This window comes from Strix aluco, chromosome 13 (genome assembly GCF_031877795.1).
Source record: "Strix aluco isolate bStrAlu1 chromosome 13, bStrAlu1.hap1, whole genome shotgun sequence".
NCBI lineage: Eukaryota > Metazoa > Chordata > Aves > Strigiformes > Strigidae > Strix > Strix aluco.
In genome coordinates this window covers 19,786,798-19,801,776 of record NC_133943.1, presented here as the reverse complement: position 1 = coordinate 19,801,776, position 14,979 = coordinate 19,786,798, and the positions used below count along the sequence as shown (strand labels likewise).

The 14,979-nt window shown below is 40.8% G+C and overlaps 1 long non-coding RNA gene across 7 annotated transcripts in view; it reads right to left on the bottom strand.

Moving 5' to 3' along the window:
* The window catches only part of LOC141929153 (uncharacterized), a 33,303-nt gene extending 22,175 nt beyond the window's left edge, over positions 1-11,128 (bottom strand). For 3 of the 7 annotated variants that reach the window (XR_012624968.1, XR_012624974.1, XR_012624973.1), the window contains exons 1-6: positions 9,210-11,005; positions 8,795-9,001; positions 6,385-6,482; positions 5,848-5,972; positions 4,300-4,529; positions 1,760-1,863 (exon numbers count right to left, since the gene is read on the bottom strand). This is a non-coding gene — a long non-coding RNA (uncharacterized LOC141929153). Of the gene's footprint in view, positions 1-1,759; positions 1,864-4,299; positions 4,530-5,847; positions 5,973-6,384; positions 6,483-8,794; positions 9,002-9,209; positions 11,006-11,057 lie in introns of those variants that run through there. The other 4 variants (XR_012624969.1, XR_012624971.1, XR_012624970.1 and 1 more) reach the window with 4 other exon arrangements.
* Positions 11,129-14,979: the final 3,851 nt, after the last annotated feature.

Genomic DNA, 14,979 nt, shown 5'->3' with positions numbered 1-14,979 from the left:
AGCCAAAGCCCAGACCAACACGCAAAGACTACGCTAACAGCCAGAGCACTGCCTGCTATCACTGACAGGTATTTCACTACAAGCTTTGGCTTTTATGTGGAGGTGCTAAGTGGCATTATCCCAAGTATACTTTTTGTAATTGCAATCAAGGCACCAAGAACTCTTGCATAAGTGCTTTTAACACACTACAGGAATGGAATATGACACCTAAGGCACTGACAACTTGTAGAGCATCGTTAAACATACCATGACCATTAACAAATGTGTCAGGGAAGGCTAATACATCTGTATGTAAGTCAAGCTGAGGAGTTGGGATCCACGTGATTTTTTTTTTTTTTTGAGTGAAATACTTTAGAAGACTCCAGCTTACCCTGAGTCAATAGAACGTGAAGCATCACTGAAAAAAAAATCCTCTTGGGATTTTTCATTGGACTGAGAATTGTGGCACTTCTCAGTAAATGTCAGGCTTATCAGTGTTGTGAGTAAGCATCAGTTAGCTCTCAAACAAGCCGACTCTGTTCATTTTTCTCAGAACTGTATGTAATATTCTCCTGGCAAGAAACAGCTCTTTTAGTAGACTGCAGCACAAATCTGTAAAAGAAGCTTGCCTCAGCTCTGATCCAAAAACCAAAAGAAAGCTAGAATAGATTAGATGACTGTAGAAAGATCTGCTTTTTGACTACAAACCCTGGATCATTTAAAGGGATGCAAGAAATACAAATTTCTCCTTTTCAGATCATAACAGATGTACTACTTGTAAGAAAACTTTCTTCTTAATACTTGTTTACCTACTTCAAATTACATCAGGAGCTTCAAGTATATTTTTGACCTCTAAGTGGTTAATGACATCAATATTTGCAATACATTTTCATCCCTTTATAAAGATCCTTTCTTTATTTTCACCATGTAGCTTTTCTCTTTATATTGCTAGAGGAGACCTAGCAGCATCATGGGGAGATCTTCATTAGCATTCAAATAAAAATTCATTGTTTGCTTCTATAGTGGGGAGATGAGTTCAGCATTCACTGTGCAGTGTTCACTGTTACCATCAGAAGTGTTTACATTCATATCTATGTTTCATTTTCTTTTGACAGAACATAACAAAGCACAAGAAAGGCTGCACTGGGTCAGATCGAAGGTTCCTCTACCGCAGCATCTGGTTTTCAATACAGGTGCCTGAGGAAGGAGTTTAAGAACATACCAGGCATGAAGCAGTGCCTTCCTGGAATATTATTCTGTTTCCCAACAATATGTGTCTTGGGACTTCTTGAGTCACAATCCTTGGTTTTACTATTTAACAGGTTATGCTTTAACTTCTCTCCATTAACTTTTGCTGTTACCCCCGGAGCACAAGTAAACTTTGTGCATCCATATCATCCTATGGCAAGGGATTTTACAGCTCAATTACAAGTTTTGTAAAGAACCATCAACCAGATTAAATTGATTTCTAGTTGTTGCTTTGGAAGAGACACTAAAGAGGTTTCTCAGTTTGGAGAGAAGGTGGCAAGGGGGAATACGAGTGAGACATCAAATCATGGTCACAGCAACAACAGGTGGACAGTGCAGGCAGATGGACCACTGGTCTGACCCACTAGACCATTTCTTATGTTGTTATGACTGGGTCGCCTAAGTTGCATCTTCAGGACCCTTTCATGAGCTCTAACAAATTTATGAAATGTGGTTTCTCAGTAGAAAAAACTTTCCCTAATATGTTGGGGTTTACCCATTTAATAATTTCTTTCTTATAATTTCTACTCACTTGCTCAGTAGACTCCGGTGTGACGGTCTGCAGTTCTCCACTCCTGGGGACCTTCTCAGGAATTGTTGTCACATTTACCATCTTCCCTCCCTCCTGCAGGGAGACTGATTTAAGTGACGGGTTACACACTATAGTAGCTCCATAATTGCATATTTGTTTTCCTCCAGAGCTCTTGAGTGATTACCATATGGTCTTGGCAATTTCTGACTCTTCATCTTATCAATTAGTCCTAAAATGCATTTTATTGTCATTTAATTTCAGACAGTTCCTTACACTTGTCCTCGTAAGTTTGGCTCTCATGGGAGAATAACCTACCTCAACCATAGTGAGCACCAGCACAGAGCTTCAGTTTACTTTTCAACAGCAGTTTTCCTCTTTTACAGTAATCCTTTTAGAAACTGGTCATCTGTTGACCAAATCTCTGGAAAAGTACCTGATTCTGGCAATTTTGGAAATATTTTTACTAGTATTTTTATTATTCCTTTAGTGATTTTGCACCTGAAAATTGTCCCTTGCCTGCCCTACAGATTTAGCTTCACAGTTAATGCATTCTTCTCTTTTTTTTTTAAATAGTTTTGTTATTTGCTCAGAAATCCCTGATTTTGAATACTCTCTTCCACTCTGCTGTTAGAATATTGCCTTTTTTGTCCCTTGTAGAATTATTTCACTTAGTGATATATTGCGCAGAGCTTCAGATAGGGTGTTTTTATCTAGTTTCTCATCTTCTACATCCTTATAGGAGCTGCTTTTAATTTCCTTTTAAGAAGCTCCTACCCTTTTTTAAGTCCTATTTTTAAGTTAGGTATTACGGTGAGGTAGTTGTGGAGGAAAAATCAAATACTCCTAAGATACTCTGTCATGAATCCTTCTGAAAAAAAAAAAAAAGATAGATATCCATCAAGGTGGTTTCAAAGAGGGGAGGCTTTGGAGGAAAGAGGACATCTAATACCTCCGGCTGGAAGGGGAAGGGTGGGGAGGACGCTGCCAGAGCACTGCAGGGACGCTGGGCAAGGCGGGCAGAGGAACCTGTAGCACCAAGCTTTCGAAAGGGGCTGCGAGGAGGCTCTATCAGGGTCAGGTAAAAGACAGGCAGGGAATGTGAAGAAGCAGCTCCCAAAGGAATTCAAAAAAAGCAGGAATTGCACCTGTGTCAGCAGAATGACGTGAACTCACTTGTTCAGGGAGAGAAGCTGGAAAGATCTTCTGTTATTACAGGCTCTCTGCACTCACACAGGCGGTGTGTACAGAGCAGAGCTGTCATACGTGGCCTTCCTTCAGCACGCCATGTCTCTCTCCTGCTAGGCAGGCTCTGGAGAGGCTGCAGGGAGCTTGGGGTGAAAGCCTGTATGCATTTCCCTATGCCACGGCTCCCACCTCTGCTGCAGTGCTCAGTACCCTTGCGACTTACAGGAATTAATGATTCATGGATGATGGAAAACCTGTGTTGTTTTTCTGGGTGGCTGTTTCTTTCAGGTGAGCTGGATGCCAATCTCACACCAAAAAAAGAGGGGCCAGCTCCCATGGGATGCAGCTTGGGCTGTGCACCTCTCTCTGCAAGGGCAAGCATGCAGGCAGGACAGCTCCCTGGGGGCTGTGTCACTGGCTGGCGTCACCCCACACCTGGATGGGACAGCAGTTGGTCAGGATACTGGTCCCTCCTAGGACACTGGTCTGTCCAGGCAGCTTTTTGCTCACAGATGTAGGTGTCCCAGCACAGCAGCACCCTGTCTGTGGGGACAGGCTTCCTCCTCACGCAGACAAGGTTTACAAAATGCAATGTAAATGGAATATAAAGCAGGCAGCTGGCAGAGCCCAGGCAGGCCTGCAGACCCACGACGACTCACAGAAACAAATCTACCAGATGTTTCAGCCTCACAAGGGAGCCACATGCCTGTCCTACTGCAGGAGTTGTGTTTTGCCTCCTGTTGTGTTGGCTTCCTGCAAGAACACTGGAAAATGGTGGTGGTTTGAGTTACTTTCCCCTCCTAAAATTGGTGCTACCATAGATTTGTGTAGTTAGTGAATATCAACAAGAAATAAATCAGAGCTTGGAGAAATGCTGTTCTCCACTCTTCCTCCAGTGTGGCTGTTTACACTGCTGCGCTGCAATCTATAAAATGCCATCTATAATGAATACTAAATAGTGGGAGTCTTTTTCTCAGCAATGTGTTACTAAACCTGATTGCTGTGCAGTATAATATGCTGGGAGAGAGCGGGGGCTTGGCTGTGTTTCTCTGTTTCATGCAGTCATAGAAACTGTCAAGCTTAGGTGCCTCTGTGATCTCCAAGCAGCATGTCTCCCTACACCCCTTCCTAGCTACCCATTTATTTTTAAAATGTTCCATTGTTACTGTAGCTCAGTTCTTTCAGCCAATTTTAATGTCATTATTATTTCTGTCTCTTTAAAATTTATCTAGTTATGCAATTTTAATCTTTTTTTTTTCCCAAACCAATTCATAGTAATATGTTAACAGCTGCCTTGTAGTGGAAGTCACCTAGAGTTAATACTCAAAAGTCCTCACTATTAAGAAATGACTCACCTCTGTGTTATAAAATCTGTACTGCACTGCCTTGCAGTCCTGTCCTTAGTACATTCACATGTGTCTCTGCTTCATCACCAAGAACATTTCCAACCTTGCGGTGAGTACCTGCCCGTGGAGGGTACATGCAAAACCAAAGGAGAAAGCAAGAACACTTTTCCACATGCGAATGACTTCCAGACTACTTCTACAGCTCCTTAAGCTTAAAGGACCAGGAAGCAGAAGGGGATCTGTATTGCAGAAGATGGTAAAAAAGGGGACGAAAGAAGAAAGAGTCATAACAGGGCCCCTGCTCACACTTCAGAATTCCTGCAGACAACATGGAATACATCTGCCTCTATTTTGGGAGTTTGATGACACTTTTGATTTCCCTCCTCTGCCAGCAGTTCCATCTTCCAAACAGCTCAAGGCACAACCATGGTGATAGTTCTACATAACAAAATACAATGGTACTGACCCAAAGGCTTGTTAACACACAGCATAGATAAGAGTTTGCTGGGTGGTATGTTTTTAACCTTTAGAATACTGAATTCAGACAAAAACAAAGTTTCTGAAAAACAGCAAATTGTTCATACCAATGCAATGCATATTCTTTCTTCCTTGACTCATATACTTGAGTGTTCATATAAATATACATACACTTCCTATACACACAGTACCAAACACTCCAGCAGGAGCGCTACAAGACAAAGTATAACACCTTGTTTTGTACAATCGAACTTACAGTCACCTGGGTACACTGAACAGGAGATACTAGAACTTATCAGACACGTGCTTCTCGTTGAGCTGTGCAAAGGTCATTCTGTTCTGCGAATAAGCCCGTGTCAACAGTGAGCATGTATTAGAGTTCAGAAAACACTTTGCTGAGGAGATCCAGGCTTTCTGGGTTAAAAGGTTATGAAATTTAGTCTAATCTCTATTCCTATTTTCTTAGATGTTCACTACCAATCTATTATAGGCAAAGAAGTCAGTGCAGCCCAAAATTAAGGTTTCCCAACTTCTTCTTTTACATGACCCTGACCATATTTCTACAAGACTGTTACGACTTGTAGTTAAAACTGTCCAGAATTCTCAAGCTAGCCCGAAATTTCTTTTCTAAATTAAGCTGATTTGCATCATAATTTCTCAGACTGAAATAAAATAATTTCTTTTTGTTAAAACATTCCTTCCACCACTCTCTTGAGAATCTTTTGTGTCTCTGTGCTTTATCACAGGAATTTCAGATGTGGCACAGAGTTTCTCCTGGTGAGAGGTTTGTATCTGCTGCCTTCACAACTGTCCACAAAGTTCTTACACTTTCAAACAACTGGAACCACTAGCAGTCATCTACAAGTCAAATAGAATAACTAAGATAACAAAAGATTTAACGCCCAAGAAAAGAAAAAGACCAGAATAATCTGAATGACTTCTAAGTGCATACAAACTAATAAGGAGATGCGTACTTGTCAACATAAATTCCTCATAAACAAAACAAGCTGACTTAATCTAATTTCACTCTCCAAAGGATGAGACTTTGTGGATAAGGAAGAAGCAGCAGATACCACACACCTCAATGTCACTGAGGCTCCTGACATTGTTCCATATGACATTCAAGAGTGCAAGAATGCTCTGGCTGAAGTCATGTCACAAATCGGGTTGGAATCTGTACTCCGAGAGTAGTTTCCAATGGTTCACTGTGAAATGTAAAGGACAAATTGAATGGTTACTCAGCTGTTCATAAGTTCCATTCAATATTTTATTGATAGCCTGGATGAGGGAATGGACTGTGTGTTTATTAAATCTGCCAAGATTAAATCTGTGAAGACTGGCTACAAATACATGGGGGATAGCAGTATTAAAAACTTTCGACAACTTGGACAAGTTGTCTATAAATATAGGAGTCATCTCAATTGTAAAAAGCATAGTGTTTTAACTTAGGCAGGAGTAAAGTGCACAAATACAGGATAGACATCAGCTGAGCAGAAAGCCGTCTGGAAAAAAGAAAAAAAAAACATCTGAAGGTTCTGATAGATCACAAGCTGAACAGGGGTTATTGTCCTGAGCAAAGAGAAAACACTACACAGATATTTTTAACAGAAAAATTACCTGCAAGACATCTTGCAGGTCCTTTTGCTGTAGTCAGTAATACCTCAGTGCAGAGGCATGTCCAGTCTTGGGCACTGCTCCTCAAGAAAGGTTGAAGGCTAAGCACCAAGAATAACAGTAACAGTTAGAGGTCTGGGAAACATGACCTGAATCAAGAGACTGAGGACAGGAGGTGCTCAGGAGAGAAGACCATGGAGAGATTCAGTAACAGTCCTGACAGAGTCAGGATCAGTGCACTAACAGTCCTGTAGCAGATAAGTCTTCTACAAAATGGAAGAGAAACAACAGTTCTGCATATTGCCAAGAATGTCATAAGCAGATCTGATTCTGTTGTGGAAGAAGGCGATGGACTAATTGACCAGTTGAGATTTCTTCCAGCTTCACTTTTCAATAATTCTGTGCTCAGCTGATACCAATTAGAGTTTGTCTGTATTCAATTTGTCCTGATGTACCCCAGTGACTTCATACAGTAATTGCTCATGCACATTTACATCATTTCTGCATTAACATCATCATTAAGGTTACAGTGTTTTACGTTCATCTTACCATCTTAAGACTATCTGTCTTACAAATACCTTATCAAAATGCTATTTGCCAAACCAGCTTGACTCACAACTCATTAATCAAGAGCCATTTTAATAATTAGTCCTCAAATAGTAATTCAATAAAATCTTTGTATCTTGCTTTTCCTTTCTAACCAGCGCAATGGGCAAAAGGGTTTGTAATCCTTTGGCACCACTACTATCAGACTCAAAGAATCCAGATTAGAGCTGCTGGTGCCAGAGTCTCCCATTCCACTGCCATAATTTTAGAAACTATTAAAATTTTAGAAAAAAGTGTAAACATCTTAGGCCTCTCAGTTCCAGATTCTTATAGCACTGCTGCTGCCATTAGCATCCAGTCCAATTCCTGGCACAAAAGCATGACCAGCACTACCTGTGTCCATTCTGACATCGGAAGAGACGTACTTAAAATCTTCGCCAGGTTACCCATTTCAGTGATTATACATCCTATATTAACAACGTATTCCTAAAGTCTCTGTTAGCACAGCTCAGCCTGTTATCTCCAGCCATTTCCCCAGAAGGCATGGAAAACAGTTTAAGATGCAGTGCCCAGGCAGGGCAGCTGACTAACATGACTGCTTCTTAGTCACAGTTACTTCTCAGGGTGCCAAGGGAAAGCAGTGCTGCCTTATCAAATAATTATAGTCAATTACCAATATTGATCAGAACAAGCTATAGCTGAGCTTCCCACAAGATCCATCAAATTAAATGGTTGCGCTGAAGTATTTCTGGAAGGAGAACAAAGATCCTTGTGAAGCTGTGCAGATTCTAAGATTTATGAAAATACAGCTCAATTTCATCTGCATACAATCAGTTAAATCAACATTGTATAGAACTGGAAATAATACAAGCCATAGACCTTGTTGGCTCTGTATACCCTTACACCAGTGTTAAATTCAGTTGATATGTCAGAGAGTGGAAACCCAAAAGATACCGGATTTATCATCTTAATTCTTTACGTTGCTTCTCAAGAATTCACACTGCTGTCATTTTCTCTTCCATTCTGATTACCTTCTTTGTAACATACTGGCTTTCTTACTTTTACTGAATAATTCCTGGTCTATTATATCTATAATTATACTAATAATTAAGCATGCCTTTTCATCAGCTAGCAGCTAATTACTTCTGTTCCTACCCAGCTTGCTCAGAAAACAGTCAATTCATCTGTATCCATATCACTCTCCCTGTTGCTAAGCAGTCCATGCCAGTCAGCAGTTGCACTGTAACTGGCGTTGTTTGGTTCACCCTGGCTTTACACGTACTTTGCAGTAGCAGAGTGCTGATGCCTTTCAACCTCAGAGTAAACGTTTTTCACTGGTAAGGAAGCTTTGGCCACATGTTGAAGTGCAGCACCTGCTTGGCAAAGACTGCTTATCCCAACAGTTTCAGAGCAGCTTTGGAGCTGTTCGCAAGCAGCTACTATTTTTTTGCAAGGAGGAGTCTGTAATTGGAGAGACCCAAAAAGAATCAGCAACCAAACCAGCCTCTACCAAGTGCAGTCTTAGTCCTTTTTTGGTCAGACTTTATCCCAGATTTTGTTATATGCAAACTGAAGTCATCTAAGCTCTCGATTCTCTAGCATTATCACAGTGAAGAACTACTTGCATTCACACACTGTCCTTCCAGACTTCTTGGTATACCAGATCATTCCTGTGTCTGCTAATGTGAGAACTGGACATTGTCATCATGACTCTGCTATCTCACTCTGGTTCCCACCAGCACAGCGTAGAGAGGCTCTGCCCAAAAACACTCAAGCTAGTTAAGTCTGTGTGGGCTGGCACAGGCAGAACACAGGAACAACCACAAAACCACGGATGAAGTGCAAAGAGTAAATTTATTTTTGTTACCTCGCCAACCAGGGGATGCCCAAAGCAGCGACCGAGGGGACAGGCACCACGGAGCTCGGTCCATGCTTGAAGATCACCAAATCTGCTGCTCTCGCCATATTTCAGAGATTCACACAGGCGTAGTTTTCCACTGTGCTTTGACCTTTCCCACAGCAGGGCAGAAATCTCAATGACGCTCGATAAGGTGCCTCTGAGTCTATCACAGACCTATGTTATCGAAACACAGATGTTCTACTTGTCCAACACACAAGGCTAAACAACAATTAGTATGATATATGTGTTTTTCTACACCTCAGCTGCAGGTCACTTGAGTGTGTTTATAGTCCTCCTCACCAACCTTCCGTTATTCTCCCACAGTATCAAACTTCAGTGATGTGGCGACAAATCAACCCAGGTTGCTTTTTTTTCCAATTACCTGTCATTTTGTCTGTTGTAGGTTGAAGAGAGAAACTGATGTTCCAGGGCAGGAATTCCCACCATCTCCAGTCCTGGAAAGCCACTTCCTTCCCTGCTTCTCAGTTAATGAAATTAGTGAAATTAACATTAGTGAAATGTTAATGGCTGATATTTCCAGGCTTCCTAGAGACTGGGCTAGGCCAAAACCTTTAATCCTTTTATCTGATTCATGACTGCATACACTGAAATGAAGAAATGTTGGCAAATGCAGTGGTTGTGCTTGATTCTAGAGGAAGGGAATTCAAAAATGAGGAAATTTGTTAAAAAAAATGCTCAGAGTGGCAGCCAGTAAGGTAAAATGTTTTCAGATGGCAGGCAGACTATTTTAGGATTCTATATTGGAGGCTCAAAGCAAATGCATATAACCTGTCAAAAAAGACTTGAGAGAAAAACAAAAAGCTAGCATCATAAAACAGCAGGATCAGGGAGGCTGTTGGAAGTTAAAAGGTATCCTGCAAAAAGCTGAAGTTGTGTCTGAGAAAGAAAAACTAAAAAGAACATAAATTCTGGCAGACTAAATGTAAAAGCACAATAACATAGACTGAAGAAAGAGTTTAGAAGCAGTTTGCTAAAGAAATAAAAAAAATAATGTAATAAATCCGTCTTGAACACATCAACAGCAAGAAGCTTGCAAGAGCCAGTGAGCTACACAGGTATGAAAGAAGCACTCAGAAAAGATCACGCCATCAGAAAAAAATCCCAAATTCCTTTTTTTAAAAATCTGTTCACCTGGAGAATCTCGGAAAAACTCAAACCAGTATCTTGTTTATAAGGCATTCACAGAAGGCTTGTCTTCAGGTTGTTAAGAGTAGATTACAAACCAGACAAAATGAGTAACCACATATCACTGGGCACAGATGATATTCATACAAGATTTTTACAGAATGTTAAATATGAATCATCTGAGCTAATACCCTTAGTATGTAACCTTTTGCTGAAAATTGCTGCAGTTATCAAAGGACTGGAAGGTAACTAATAAGAAATCAGTTTTTAAAAATAAATCCAGTGGCAATTCAAGAAACCACAGATCACTAAGTCTAATGTCCATATTGGTCATATTGGTTAAAGCTCTAGTAAAGAACAGAATTAGTGAATACATGAATAAAAGTAACACACTAAGGAAAAGTAAACATGACTTTTGCAAAAGGAATCTAAGCCTCCTAAATCTGCTGGAATTCTTTGAAGGAGTCAAAAGCATGCAAATAACAGAAATCCAGCTGAGAAATTTTCCCTGTATTTCCAACTCACCCCAAGCTTCCAGAAACCTCAGACATTGAAGGTCTCATCAAAGGCTCTTAAATAAACTAAACAGCTGGGGACTACAGGTAAGGACCTCATAGAGTTAAATAACAGCTTAATATTGGGAAAAGAAGATAAAACTAAAGGATGAGTTTTCACAGTGGAAGATGATCATCAGTGGAATCCCATGGGGATTAAGGTCCATGGTGTTCAGTGTGTTCAGAAGTGATCTGGAAAGTAGGTGGAACAGTGAAGAAGATTTTGGATAAAAACTAAATTAATTAGGGTAATATTTACTAGAAAAACAAAGATCTTATGACACTGAGCAGCCTCATGATAAAGTGGAAGACAAATTTCAGCCCTGACAACTATAATCTGGCTATCCACGAAAAGCAACATTACCTTTACACACAGAGTGATGGGCTCTGAACTAGTTTGCACAATTTAGGAAACGCATCTTGACGTTATAATAGCTAGTTCCATGAATATATCACCTCATTCCTCAATAGCAGTCAAAAAAAGAAAATCAAAAGTTCAGAATTCTTAGGAGAGAGAAGTATGACTTTACCACTGTATGAATTCATGATGCATCTGCGTCTTGAATACCAAGTGCAGTTCTGGTACCCTCTCCTCAAAAGAAAAAAAATAAAAAATAGAAACTGTAACAGGAAACAGAAAAGACACATGGCAGAATGACAAACATGGCAAGTACAAAACTGCTTCCATGTGAAAAACAAAGTTAGCATGCAGAAGTTGAATAGGAAGTGATCACTTGCCATTTGTCTTTCCCAATTGCACTGAGCAGGCCAGGTGCCAGAAAGGGGAGACAGACATCGTACAAGAGCTCTGTTGTGTGCCTTTCCATTCAGCTGCTGAAGCCTTCATATTCTGTCAGACAAGAATTCCAAGGGACGTGTGAGAATTGCGACAGCCAGGTTTCATAAGCAACCCCAGCATGTTTTCAGGAAAAAATAGATGTGGAAAAGGGAGGAACAAAAGACTGCTGCACTTGAAGTACTTCTTGTTTCCATTACTTCTAAATCATAATTCATTAGAGGTCTCCACTTTCTTTCCCATCTGCCCTCCGCAAGCTACAATTTCAGAATTAAAATAAAAAAACACTTAGGCACCATTTACTAAGACCTGACTATGGTAATCCAGCCATTTTGCTTGCCAGCCTCTATAGTGATGCATTTTAACACAGCTCCTCTCACCTTTTTACATTTCTCTCATTTTTCAAACTCCTTTGAGCATTGTGGGTTCAGGTTGTTAACTCAGTTCCTTCAAGGACAGCACTACTTTTCATTCAGTCGTGCAGCGGCTAGTACCAATTGGTCCCATACCTGATAACAGCCTTAAACTACTGGAGAGCTATTAATAACATGCAAGCAATCATTTTAATTGCAACCGGGTGTCTAGAATTTAGGAGCTGTACGAAGAGTTCCTTCTATCTAAAATATTATTGTCCCATTGTGCATTTTGGAGTTTAGCTCTCATTAAAAGTAATAGAGGGAAATAGTCTGTAGCAAACTGAATGTGTTTGTTTTCACAGTTCACCTCCTGCTCCTCTACACTAAAACACACTCTCACTCGGTGACAAGACCACAGCTGTTGCCATCTTTTACTTACCTGCTGAGTGCAATATTTAGCTTGAGGGACACTGAAGTTTTCTGTTTGTTAGTTATCAGGTCAATAACTCTCACCTTATCACTTCAGTTTCCATTCTGTTGATAAAACCTGTCAGCCTTCCTTGAGTGGTTCCTGGCCCTCAGAAGAAATCACATTAAATTGGCACAACCAAGTAAATCTGTAAGGGATGTGCTCCTGACTTACCAAAGGGAAGGGGGGAGGGCTTGAACGTCTCTCCCTCTTCCTCCTTGCACAGCCTCAATGTCCAAGTGCTTAGAGCTGTGTTGAGATCCTCCCTACGGATTCAGCAGTTCAAGTCAGCTCAGGTCTTTGAATATGGCCCAGAGGAGATGTCTGTGGAGCCAAAATTGATATGTTTAAGTGCAAGAGACAATAATCATTTCTTCAAGTATAAGCTAAAAATACCCAGAAGTGGAATTCATAATGGAGATTTTAAAGATCTGTGACATACCAAAGTCTGCACAAGGGTTTTAATGAGAGAGAAGCCAATTTAATTGGTCGGTGCGAGCAGATGCTTTGCTGGGTGAGTGGGCTATAACATCGCACATTCCGGTTTAATGCCAGGAGCATCACCGCTGTGCTTAACATGGCTGCGACAAGCCCATGTCAGAGGAGCGCACTGTCAGAACCGGGAGGAACCTCGATAATCAACGTCTCCTTGATAATCAACGTCTCTGGGTTGTCAGATCACAGAGCCGAGCCACAAGGAGAAAGCACTAAAAAGAGGAGGCAAAAGCTGACAAAGGAACGTTTCTAAAGGTAATTGCATGACTGACCATCTCCGGTTGTCATTTGTTTCATTATTATGCTAGGCATGAAGCTAAAACAGCCCGTTAAGTTTTAAAGTCTGTTAAGGCTGTGTTAACAGAGAGTTGCTGAGTACCAGGGTTAAAATCTGCAGGCCTGCCCTGTGAAAACACTTCTGCAGTGTATGTCACCGTTCACAGGAAACCCAGAAATAACTTCCGTGGACCATTCAATTATAGGCAATCACCACACAGCGCTCCCTCTACTTGTGGCATGGCTCATCAATCAGGTTTTCTGTCACCATGTCTCTTCTCATAGCAGTCACCAGAAGGCTCTGAGCTCCCTACGAATTCATGTGACATTTACTGTCAGGGGCTGTCAACACCAAGAGATTCTCCCAGGGCCTCCGAGTTCATCACAAAGCAACAAGATATATCCCCAAAACACGCTCCCAGTTCCAGCTCTGGATTACAATGACTGACTGAGGGGCTTTGCTGCAGTCAGGGAAGAGCGAAATGGCAGCGTGAGCTACAGCTTATGCCCAAACACCTTCCCTTTCTTATTTTCTTGTTAGAAAAATATAACCGCATTAAGAGAGGTTTTAGGCCTATGATTAATGAAGACTTCCTCAAAAATGCCCTTTATCAACTTATTAAGAGAAAGATGAGATTGTTTACTTTGAAATTTAGCCTTCCCATCTTTAGCATTGATCCTGCATTCAACGTCTGTTTAACAATACAGTGACCTAGTGGAAAAAAATTTATAAAACTTAATAAATTGCAGTTGGCAGTATTGACAGTGTGTGTATATGCACATTTGGTTTTGTATGAACATATTATAAGAAATCTAATAAAGTAAAACAAACATTTTCTTTGTCTGTGAGCTGTGAAACTACATCATCTGTAACTACAATGTTTAAAGCATACTTGGTCAAAGTCATACAGCGAGGGTTTTTCAGCCATATATTTCCAGCTTTAGAAAAAAAAAACATTGTGTATCAAAGTTTACATGTTCCACTAACTTACTTTGCTCAAGATGCAGAAAAAGAAAAATGCAGATGAAAACCTAAGTTACCAGAAGACTACTACAAGACAAGAGGAAACAGCTCCAGCACCCAGGGAATAAAGTTCCAGTGGCAAATGTGCCTCAAAGAAATAATCAAGAACTTGGAGATACATTGATTTTGACTGGACTTTAAGGTGGGGACTGGCATTAACGAGTGTTTAAACCAGTGAATAAGAGAGTGCTTTCAATTGCAAATCTTTAAAAGACCTCAGAATGTGTATAACCTCCTAGAACTTCGATGTTTGTTTTTAACTTGCTTTCTACAACCAGTTTGGTTTCCTCTTTCCACCAAAATAAATATATTTCTTAAGGAGCACAGTATTTATTTCCCTAAGGAGCAAAGTGTTTATTTTACTAAAATTATTGTGTGATAACACACAGTTTTCTCAGCCCTCTTCTGTTACACTCTGTGTGCTAGCCCACTGATCACCATCACCTGAGCCCAACAATCCAGGCAATTTTCCATCCAATTTGTAGTCCATTTATCCAATCCATACCTCACCAGTTTGGTAAGATGATACTATGGGAGACCATGTCAAAGGCCTTGATAAAGTCAAGGTAAACAACACTCACTGCTCTCCCCTTGTTCTCTGAACCAGTCTCATCACAGAAGGCAATCAGGTTGGTCAGGCGTGATTGCTCTTGTCAAATCCATGCTGGCTGCTCCCCATCACCTTCTCGTCCTTCACAAGCTTAAAACAAAGTTTCCAGGAGAAGGTGTGCCATCATCTCCCACACAACCCGGCTAAATAGAGTGTTTCAGAGTGGCCCAATCCTTCTTCTTCCCCTTCTTGAATGAGGATACAATATCTGCCCTTTTTCAGTATCAGAATCCTCTCCTTACTACTGTGACCTTTCAGAGTGGCCCTGCAATGACATCGGCCACTTCCCTCAGCACCCCTGGGTGCATGGAACAAAATCTCACCACCACCAGTCAGAAAAGCTGTAGCGAGACACTCTGCACCTGCAGCAATTCCTCACGGCTTATCGTCTCTTCCTCCTCAATGTCCTTTCCACTCTCTGACTGC